The sequence below is a fragment of the Schistocerca nitens genome, chromosome 9 (assembly GCF_023898315.1).
Source record: "Schistocerca nitens isolate TAMUIC-IGC-003100 chromosome 9, iqSchNite1.1, whole genome shotgun sequence".
Taxonomy (NCBI): domain Eukaryota; kingdom Metazoa; phylum Arthropoda; class Insecta; order Orthoptera; family Acrididae; genus Schistocerca; species Schistocerca nitens.
In genome coordinates, this window is record NC_064622.1 from 55,142,685 (window position 1) to 55,154,772 (window position 12,088).

General features: G+C 41.9%; 1 protein-coding gene across 3 annotated transcripts in view; it reads left to right on the top strand.

The window, feature by feature from the left end:
• The window catches only part of LOC126203342 (protein angel homolog 2), a 184,639-nt gene that overhangs the window by 72,933 nt on the left and 99,618 nt on the right, over positions 1–12,088 (top strand). The window lies entirely within an intron of this gene.

A 12,088-nucleotide genomic window follows, 5' to 3' on the forward strand; every position in this document is an offset into this window, starting at 1 on the left:
TAAAATACGTTCGCATAATTACGGCAGGATAAAATATGTTAATAGTTTCAGATTTTATTTCCACCTTTGACAGTCAAGCATTAATCGCCTTACAGAACAATGAAGTTATTTTTGCTGGTTTGCTAAAGAGATTTGGCTTTTATTAATGCTTTCTACTGAGGCAGTCAATTTATTGGAAACGAAGTGTTTAATTTCACACTATTGGCTAGTTTCAACTGTATGCTGCATTTCAAGTGCACGTATGGCATTATGCTATAATAAAGAACCAAACACGAGTACTGGTACTCCAAGAAAATTTACATACGGATGTCCATTTTAAGCTGAAGTATGGACTTTAGTATGGTTCACGAAATCCCTACGCTCTTGAAGTATCCTTTGATGTCTTGTTTCTTTTATGACATAATGTAAGATCTTTTAATGTTTTACAAGTATGAACATATGGGCTTCCTGCATCATCGTAGCTGCGCAAGTGCGGTGACGCCAGTTATCGGGCACTTTCTTGCAATTGCTGAAACGGACCTATTTCTAACAGGTCGCTGGAAAATATTGCAAATGGTGGTTTGAAAAGCCTTACATTCAAAGCAGTTTTCCTTTTACGCAAGATGAATTATGTGCGAGAATGCACGATGAATTTCTTAAATCACAAAGCGTTTGACTCTCATTTAAAAGTATTTCGAACCCAGAAGATGAGACATTTTCGTCGTTATTAAAAATTTTACTGGCACATTTGTGTGTGTATCTGAAAGTGCAACACGTGCAAAAAGATCAACATTATATGTGGAAGCTTGGCTTCTCTTCCAACTTATTAATCTTTGAGACCAATATTATATGTGAATGCTATGTATATTAATTTAAGCCATTGACTTTTCTTATTTGTGTATTCACATTCAATGTGAAAATTTGTAAGTAAAAATGAATATTCAATAAATTAATAACTCGTATTTCACTGAGTTTCATTTCGGTGTATTCACCGTGGTATATGGCACGCGCGACTGACAATCATACGGCACTGTGGAGAGACGTTTTGAACGCTCCATATAAATGGTTGCGAAAACATACTTCACCTCTTAGCAACAAATAATCCTGAAAACTAGGGAGCATCATGACAGATACAGGGATTAGTGACCACAAGGCAGCTGTAGCAAGACTATACCATGACATACAAACCCACTGAAAATAAACGCAAAGTAAATCTTTTCAAAAAATCAGATAAAAATTTCCTTGGCACGTGTCTAAGGGACAGTTTTCATTTCTTCCGCTGTGACTCTGTAAGCACAGACCAGCTGTGGTTTGAATTCAGAGAAATAGTTTAAACTGCACTTGAGAGATACATACCACATAAATTAAGAAGAGATGGTATTGATCTCCCTTGGTATACAAAATGGGCCAGAACACTGTTGCAGGAGCAACAAGAAAAGCATGCCAAATTTAGAAGCAGCAAAATTTCCAAAATTGGCAAAGTATTACAGAAGCTCGAAATTTAGTGTGCATTTCAATGTGAGATGCTTTAAGTAGTTCCCACAATTAAACTCTATCTCGAAATCTGTCACAAAACTCAGAGGGATTCTGATTGCATGTAATGCACACCATTGGCAATGTGCAGTCAATACCTTCAGAGCGCTATAACTATAGTGGTGTCACTGATGGACAGTGCCACTAAAGCAGAGTTACTAAACACAGTTTTTTGAGACTCCATCTCTAAAGAAGATGAAATGAATGTTCCAGAACTCAAATCAAGAACAACTGCCAAAATGTGTAACTTAGAAGTAGATATCCTCGGAGTTGAAATAGCTTAATTAAGGCAAGGCTTGAAGTCTAGATTGTATACACGTCAGGGTCCTTCCAGATTATGCTGATACAATAGCTCCATACTTAGCAATCATACACAACTGCTTGCACTCTGAAAGATCCGTACATAAAAACTGGGAAGTTGCACAAGTTACACTAATATCCAGGAGAGAAAGTAGGAGTAATCTGCTGAATTACAGACCCATATCACTAAAGTTGATTTGCAGTAGGATTTTGGAACATATATTGTGTTCGAACATTTTGAATTACCTCGAAGAAAACAATTTGTTGACAGATAGTCAGCACGTATTCAGAAAATATCTTCTTGTGAAACACAACTAGTTCTTTATTCTCACAAAGTAGTAAGTGCTATCAACAGAGGATGTCTAATTGATTCCGTATTTTCAGAAGGCTTTTGACATTATTCCTCACAAGCGTCTTGTAATCAGATTGCGTGCTTATGGTGTATTGCCTCAGTTCTGTGACTAGGTTCAAGGTTTCCTGTGAGAAAGATCGTAGTTCAAGGTAATTGACAGAAAGTCGTCGAGTAAAGCAGAAGTAATATCTGGCGTTTCCCAAGGAAGTGTTAAAGGCCCTCTGCTCATCATGATCTACATAGATGATGTGGGAGACAATATGAGCAGCCCTCATAGAGTGTTTACAGACATTGCAGTCATTTACTGCCTTGTAAAGTCATCAGATGATCAAACCAATTTCAAAATGGTTTAGCCAGCAGGTGTGGTCAAGCGGTTCTAGGCGCTTCAGTCTGGAACGGCGTGACCACTACGGTTGCAGGTTCGAATCCTGCCTCGGGCATGGATGTGTGTTATGTCCTTAGGTTAGTTAGGTTTAAGTAGTTCTAAGTTCTAAGGGACTGATGACCACAGATGTTAAGTCCCATAGTGCTCAGAGCCACTTGAACCATCAAAATGGTTTAGACGAGATATCTGTGTGGTGTGGAAAGTGGCAATTGACTCTAAATAATGAAAAGTGTGATGAATCCACATGAATACCTAAAGAAAGTCACTAGCTTTCTGTTACAAGATAAATCACACCAATCTAGAGGCTTTAAATTAAACTAACCACTTGTTGTTGTGGTCTTCAGTCCTGAGACTGGTTTGATGCAGCTCTCCATGCTACTCTATCGTGTGCAAGCTTCTTCATCTCCCAATATGTACTGCAGCCTACATCCTTGTGAATCTGTTTAGTGTGTTCATCTCTTGGTCTCCCTCTACGATTTTTACCCTCCACGCTGTCCTCCAATACTAAATTGGTGATCCCTTGAAGCCTCAGAACTTGTCCTATCAACTGATCCCTTCTTTTAGTCGAGTTCTGCCACAAATTTTTCTTCAGCCCAATTCTATTCAGTACCTCATCATTAGTTATGTGGTCTACACATCTAATCTTCAGCATTCTTCTGTAGCACCACATTTCGAAAGCTTCTGTTCTCTTCTTGTCTAAACTATTTATTGTCCATGTTTCAATTCCATAGATTGCTACAGTCCACACAAATCCTTTCAGAAATAACTTCCTGACATTTAAATCTATACTTGATGTTAACAAATTTCTCTTCTTCAGAAACACTTTCCTTGCCATTGCCAGTCTACATTTTATATATCCCCTCTACTTCGACCATCATCAGTTATTTTGCCCCCCAAATATCAAAACTCATTTACTACTTTAAGTGCGTCATTTCCTAATCTAATTCCCTCAGCATCACCCGACTTAATTCGACTACATTCCATTATCCTCGTTTTGCTTTTGTTGATGTTCATCTTATATCCTCCCTTCAAGACATTGTCCATTCCGTTCAAGTGCTCTTCCAAGTCCTTTGCTGTCTCTGACAGAATTACAATGTCATCGGCGAACCTTAAAGTTTTTATTCCTTCTCCATGGATTTTAATACCTACTCTGAACTTTTCTTTTGTTTCCTTTACTGCTTGCTCAATATACAGATTGAATAGCATCGGGGAGAGGCTACAACCCTGTCTCACTCTCTTCCCAACCACTGCTTTCCTTTCATGCCCCTCGACTCTTATAACTGCCATCTGGTTTCTGTACAAATTGTAAATAGCCTTTTGCTCCCTGTATTTTACCCCTGCCACCTTCAGAATTTGAAAGAGATTATTCCAGTCAACATTGTCAAAAGCTTTCTCCAAGTCTACAAATGCTAGAAATGTAGGTTTGCCTTTTATTAATGTAGCTTCTAAGATAAGTCGTAGGGTCAATATTGCCTCACGTGTTCCCATATTTCTACGGAATCCAAACTGATCTTCCCCGACGTCGGTTTCTATCAGTTCTTCCATTCGTCTATACAGAATTCGCATTAGTATTTTGCAGCCGTGACTTATTAAACTGACAGTTTGGTAATTTTCACATCTGTCAACGCCTGCTTTCTTTGGGATTGGAATTATTATATTCTTCTTGAAGTCTGAGGGTATTTCGCCTGTCTCATACATTTTGCTCACCAGATGGTAGAGTTTTGTCAGGACTGGCTCTCCCAAGGCTGTCAGTAGTTCTAATGGAATGTTGTCTACTCCCGGGGCCTTGTTTTGACTTAGGTCTTTCAGTGCTCTATCAAATTCTTCACGCAGTATAATATCTCCCATTTCATCTTCATCTACATCCTCTTCCATTTCCATAATATTGTCCTGAAGAAAATCCCCCTTGTATAGTCCCTCTATACACTCCTTCCACCTTTCTGCTTTCCCTTCTTTGCTTAGAACTGGGTTTCCATCTGTGCCCTTGACATTCATACAAGTGGTTCTCTTTTCTCCAAAGGTCTCTTTAATTTTCCTGTAGGCAGTATGTATCTTACCCCTAGTGATATATGCCTCTACATCCTTACATTTGTCCTCTAGCCATGCCTGCTTAGCCATTTTGCACTTCCTGTCAATCTCATTTTTGAGACGTTTGTATTCCTTTTTGCCTGCTTCATTTACTGCATTTTTATATTTTCTCCTTTCATCAATTAAATTCAATATTTCTTCTGTCACCCAAGGATTTCTACTAGCCCTCGTCTTTTTACCTACTTGGTTCTCTGCTGCCTTCACCACTTCATCCCTCAAAGCTATCCATTCTTCTTCTACTGTATTCCTTTCCCCCATTCTTGTCAATTGTTCCTTTATGCTTTTCCTGAAGCTCTCTACAACCTCTGGTTCTTTCAGTATATCCAGGTCCCATCTCCTCAAATTCCCACCTTTTTGCAGTTTCTTCAGTTTTAATCTACAGTTCATAACCAATAGATTGTGGTCAGAGTCCACATCTGCCCCTGGAAATGTCTTACAAATTAAAACCTTGTTCCTACCGTTATATAATCTATCTGATATCTTCTACTATCTCCAGGGTTCTTCCATGTATACAACCTTCTTTCATGATTCTTGAACCAAGTGTTAGCTATGATTAAGTTATGCTCTGCGCAAAATTCTACCATGCGGCTTCCTCTTTCGTTTCTTTGCCCCAATCCATATTCACCTACTATGTTTCCTTCTCTCCTTTTTCCTACTCTTGAATTCCGATCACCCATGACTATTAAATTTTCATCTCCCTTCACTACCTGAATAATTTCTTTTATCTCATCATACATTTCATCAATTTCTTCGTCATCTGCAGAGCTAGTTGGCATATAAACTTGTACTACTGTTGTAGGCGTGGGCTTTGTGTCTATCTTGGCCACAATAATGCGTTCACTATGTTGTTTGTAGTAGCTTACTTGAACTCCTATTTTTTTATTCATTATTAAACTTACTCCTGCATTACCCCTATTTGATTTTGTATTTATAACCCTGTATTCGCCTGACCAAAAGTCTTGTTCCTCCTGCCACCGAACTTCGCTAATTCCCACTATATCTAACTTTAACCTATCCATTTCCCTTTTTAAATTTTCTAACCTACCTGCCCGATTAAGGGATCTGACATTCCACGCTCCGATCCGTAGAATGCCAGTTTTCTTTCTCCTGATAATGACATCATCCTGTGTAGTCCCCGCCCGGAGATCCTAGTGGGGGACTATTTTACCTCCGGAATATTTTACCCAGGAGGACGCCATCATCATTTATCCATACAGTGAAGCTGCATGCCCTCGGGAAAAATTACGGCCGTAGTTTCACCTTGCTTTCAGCCATTCGCAGTACCAGCACAGCAAGGCCGTTTTGGTTAATGTTACAAGGCCAGATCAGTCAATCATCCCGACTGTTGCCCCAGCAACTACTGAAAAGGCTGCTGCCCCTCTTCAGGAACCATATGTTTGTCTGGCCTCTCAACAGATACCCCTCCGTTGTGGTTGCACCTACGGTACGGCTATCTGTGTCGCTGAGGCACGCAAGCCTCCCCACCAACGGCAAGGTCTATGGTTCATGGGATTACAATTACGAATGGCATAAATTTGAATGATCACTCAGATAATGTCGTGGGTAAAGCAAACCAAATACTGAGATTTGTTGGCAAAACACTAAGAAAGTGCAACAGGACAACTGAAGAGACTACTTACAGCAAATTTGTCCGCTCTCTTCTGGAGTATAGACTACGTGGTGTGGGATGTGCATCAGGTGGGACTGACGGAGCAAATCGAGAAAGTTCAAAGAAGGCCGGCTCATTTAGTATTATCATGAAATAGGAGGTAGAGTGCCACAGAAATGATTTGTGAATTGGGGGTGGCAATCATTAAAACAGTCATTTCTCATTGTGGCAGGATCTTCTCATGAAATTTCAATCACCAGCTTTCTCCTTTGATTGGTGAAATATTCTGTTGACACCAACCTACATAGGGAGAAATGATCATGACAAAATAGGATAAATCGGTACTCGCACAGAAGGATTTTACTGCTCATTTTTCTCATACAGTGTTTGAGACTGAAACAGTAGAGAAATAGTGTTAAGGTGGTTCGTTAAACCCTCTTCCAGGCACGTCATTGTGAATTTCAGAGTAATTGTGTAGATATATATAGGCTTAATGTGACTTTACGAAGGTTGTATTTATTCATATAACTCGGTGGTCTCTCTTTCATGATTGTTCAGTTATTTTTAAGAATGAAGACAGTAGTGAAGCTGCACTGTAGTTTTCAGTGCTTGCTGCATTACCTTTCTTTAGTAAATACACAAGTCATGCGTTTCTTCTAGTAATCTGAAAAAAATACATAACCAAAGGACTCATTTATTATGTTTGTTAATGGGGCTTGTAAGCTATCTATGCATGCCTTTAGGCCAGAGGCAGGAACTTCATTATGCATGCTGATATTATTTTTTTAAATTATTGTGTTGTCTTCTTGACTTAAGGCTCGATAGTGGGCAAGCATCATTTTGCTTGCTGTGTAAGTCATTGTGGGTGCTACATGTGTTTCCAGAGGATTTTGCTACAGATTGTCCACAATCCCAGATAAATAGTAATTCACAAAATTTGCTAATTCAGGAGGACTTTCTATCTATCCCCATCTTTGATTTGTATGTTGTTATACTTATCTGCCTTTTCTAGTTTCATGTTATGTTGTAGCAACGAAATAACACACAAAACCGATCCAAGTATCACAAATATGGCTTTATTCATAAACCTCAGAGAAATAACAGAAATAAGCCTATCGTGAATCCACACATTAAGAGACATGGGTCATTTGGTGTGAATGGTATAGCTAGATGAACGTAGAGTGTGTCAGTCAGTGCTGCTCTGCGCGCATATATATATCCGAGTCACCAACAGTTGGTGAGGTGGAGCCTACGCCACATACGGCCTCCCTTGGCCAGCACACGCTGATACAGCTGGCAGCCGATCCAAACACACAAGCACAGTGACACCACACTTGATGAACTTGCCCTCACATGCACTAATAGCTGGTTGCAGCATACCTCTCCCTTGTGCGAAGTGGGCACCCTGGCAGTGGGGAGATGCTGGTGGCCCAACGAGAGACATAACTATTGGCTTGAGAGAGGTGGCAGCCAGTGTCGGCAGAGGGGGGCAAGATGATGTGCCAGGCAGTCACCGGAGCTTAGGGGCAGAACGTGCATGAACGTGGGCATGTCCAAGGGCGGTGGGCCCATGCCACATACAATGACAGCACCGGAGAGGAGGATGGCATCACCATCTGTGTCGTCATCAGCAGGCAGGTCCCAAAGGAAATGAGGCTGGACCCATCGACGACATTGGGTGAGGCAGTTATGGTGAGAAGGCAGGTGGAAGGGATTGACTGGAACAGCAGAGTGCGGCAATGGATCCGAGGCTGGAGATGGACCAGAGCCCAGCGCTGGGAAGTTTGAACTCCAGGGCGCCACATGTGGTGGAGGCAGTTAGTGGGATGGGGGGCACCTCCGCAGCAGTTGATGGTGGGCTCAAGGCGGAGAGGCGAGCTACAGCGATGGGGGTTGCATCTGTGAACTGCTAGCTTCCGGCAGTGAGCAGGGGCACAGCTGATCAAAGTTGTGCGCCACCAGCCCAACAGCTGTACAGACACCACAAAGATGGCATCTGCAGTGATGTACAACAGTGGCAAGTATCCACTTTAGGCCAGCAACCAAACCCTTCTGCCCACTCCATTGATCCCATTGTGAAGTGGCTGGACGAACTCAAGCACAGCAGGTGCGGCGCAGGCCACAGAAGGTGGAGGAGTGGGAGACAGGGACACTCTGGGAGCTGCCTGTTGTTGGGCACAATGCTCAAAAGCTGTGACAAAAAGGATATTTTGCCATCAGTTCTTGGCCAAAAACATGTCACCTAGCTAACCGTTTAGTGCATAAAACTCTCCAATGGCGCTGGTTGAGAAGACCCAGAACCACACATTGTAATTTGGCTAGAATGTCTACTCTGGGAGAGAGGTCTTCTGTGGACAACATCAAAACACTGTCAGAAACAGAGAGGTGATACCATAAGAAAAAATAGTTGTGCAGGGGGTCTGAAGCATAACTTGGAGGTTTATCTGGCCAGGCCTGTTGAACAAACTGAACCACCGGGCAGATAAACGGGTCAGTGGCAAAGGCAGCTGCTATGTGCGATCTTGTAGTTGGGAAACAGTCAACAGTGGCCTCCGCTTCAGTATCGAGATGGAAGAAAAGCAATTCTTCACAATCAGTCGGAATCAAGACCTACTTTAAGGCAAGATAAGGCATCCACACTGGCATGTTCAGAGGTAGGTTGAAAATGGGTTTCATAATTATAGACAAGAACAGTGCCCAGCATTGTAGGTGGTGTGCTGCTTTGTCAGACAATGATGTGCAAGTGTTAAACACAGAAACCAAGGGTTTATGTTCAGTAAGAAGGAGAAACTTGGCCTCATAAAAAAAGGCAACAGGTCATTCAGAATCATCGGTATATCGGTGTGCAAGGACCCCACCGAGATCGTACCATGAGGTATCAGTCGCCAAAACTATGCTGGTCTGGAGAGAATGTAGCTAAACAAAGTGACGAGAGTAGTTTATTTCAACATCTGAAAAGTACGTTCACAATCAAGGGTGGGCCAATGTGGCCAACCCCGGCAGGAATATATGGTAGGAGACTGGAAGAGGGGGCAAGGCACAGGTGTAACTGTGAAGATGAGGTCTGGCAGAGGGCAAACACCATGCCATGAGACCTTGAACACAAATTTTTCAAGTGATTGGCCATGGAGGAGGCCGTGACAACAGTATCATCCATATAATTTATGCAACCCGGGACAGGCATAGTCAGATGCTCTAAAAATCATTGGAAAATAACAGGGGCACTTGTCTCACCAAAAGGAAGGTACAAATGTGGGTAGAAACCAAGAGGAGTATTCAAAACCATTACTCGCTGAGCTCGTTGCCCACAACAACCTGCAGCTGCATTTGAGAGAACCTGACATTTTCGCCAACAGTTCCTCCTGGCATGAGAGAGGATATGTATCCACAATCGACTCCGCATTGACAATGTTACTGAAGTTTCGCAGAAGGCATCCAAACTATAACCAGTGGAGACGCCTAGTCACCAGTTATAACAGGTTGCACCACCCCTCGAGATTGAAGTCGGCCCAATTCTGCTTTCACTTGATCTTCTTGGCAACAGGAATAGGATGTGCACGACCAAAATGAGGCTGCTGAGCTGTGGATTTAAAAGAAATATGAGCAGAAAAAATTTTTACACATCTTCTGAAATCACCTCAGACAGTGTATGCAGTTGAAAATACAGTATGTGATCGGATGCAAGGTGAAATGTGTCGGTGATAGAAAATCCAAATGCCTGAAATGCGTTAATCTGAAACTAGTTCTGAATGCTGGCATCAGCAGCCACCAAAAATGTAATGGAACAAACCACAGACTTGTAAGAGGCAGATGCCATAAATTTTCCCAACAGTACAATGTTCTGTTTGTTATAAATGACGAACTTCCACATGACAGGTGTCAACAGTGGTGAGCCTAAACTCCCATAGGTTTCAGAATTCGGTAGTGTCCTTGCAGCTCCGGTGTTGACCTGTAGCTGGAGCACTTGTTGAAAAGCTCTTAACTCAATAATCAGCTTGGAGGAAGTCACAGGTGTTGGAATCACTTTTTATGTCCATAACCTGAGCAAACTAAGGCAAACAACACATGGGGCTGATGTGGCCTTTCTTCTGGCAGGCAGTACAAGTAGCTCAGCACTCATGACATGCCAGACATTCTCATTAGACTCAACAGAAAGGACTAGATGGAAACAGAATGCTAATGCTGATGCTGTGACGGTTGCAGCTGCTTGGGCCGGCCTTGGTCTGCTCAGAGCTGGGCCCACATGTTTACCGCCACCACTGCCACTTCCTCATGCAAGCTATCTGTCGTCGTAGTGCGCACGTCTTGTGATACCGCTACCACATTGCCCTGTGCTTCAGTTTGATCACTTGCTGCCCAAGAAACTTCAGAAGATTGTACTGTTTGCAAAAACTTCTGTGAATGGGCCATTTCTTTCTTCATCATCATCATCTTCTTCTTCTTCTTCTTCTTCATCTTTTTTGTGCAGAGTAAAGCCGTCTGGCACACTTACTTATCCAGAGCAAAAAAGATAATTTAGTCGTGGACCAAAGAGTCTGCTTAAGAGTTGTTATAGGCATCAGTAACGAATTGACACTTACAGCTAAGGCTGTGAAGTTCAGCTGCCCCTGCCCTGAATGACTGGTTTGGTTTTTTGTGGCATTGGTAGAATTCAACTCGTGCCACTATTACATGCATTCATTTGTGATGGTAGTAGGACAATAAACTGCATATGTGATCAAAAGTAAGAGCTGCCGGTCCTTTAAAGGGGCAAGCTCACACAGTAATTGATGTATTTTAGGAAGAATCCGCAAGAGGAAGAAAGCTTTGCACAAATTTGAGTCTGCCACACTGAAATCCAAAAATTGCTGTCCTAGTCTTTCTTTTTCGTAAGCCTCCCAATCCACAGTTTAATCATCATAGGAGGGAAAGTGGGGTATTGGACTGAGGGAATGGTACCATATCTGTTAGTAGAAAACGACAAAGTAGTCAGTGCCAAAGTAAGCTGTTCAGTCAGGGCTGGTAACAGGGTGTCCATAATGATTAACTTGATGATATCACACTTGGAGACTGCACTTGAGCAAACCATTCCTACTCATCGCCAATCATATAGTAACCAAGTAATATACAAAACCAATCCAAGTAACACAAATATGGCTTTCTTCATAAGCATCTGAACAATAGCAGAAATAACCCTCTTGTGAATCCACAGACAGAACAACTGGTGTGAATGGTCAACTTGATGGACACAGAGTGAGTCAGTCAGTGGTGCCTCACGCATATATATATATATATATATATATATATATATATATGAATATAACAGAGGGAAACATTCCACGTGGAAAAAATATATCTAAAAAGAAAGAAAGATGATGAGACTTACCAAACAAAAGCGCTGGCAGGTCGATAGACACACAAACAAACAAACACAAATATACACACAAAATTCAAGCTTTCGCAACAAACTGTTGCCTCATCAGGAAAGAGGGAAAGACGAAAGGATGTGGGTTTTAAGGGAGAGGGTAAGGAGTCATTCCAATCCCGGGAGCGGAAAGACTTACCTTAGGGGGAAAAAAGGACAGGTATACACTCGCACACACACACATATCCATCCACACATACAGACACAAGCTTGTGTCTGTATGTGTGGATGGATATGTGTGTGTGTGCGAGTGTATACCTGTCCTTTTTTCCCCCTAAGGTAAGTCTTTCCGCTCCCGGGATTGGAATGACTCCTTACCCTCTCCCTTAAAACCCACATCCTTTCGTCTTTCCCTCTTTCCTGATGAGGCAACAGTTTGTTGCGAAAGCTTGAATTTTGTGTGTATATTTGTGTTTGTTTGTTTGTGTGTCTATCGAC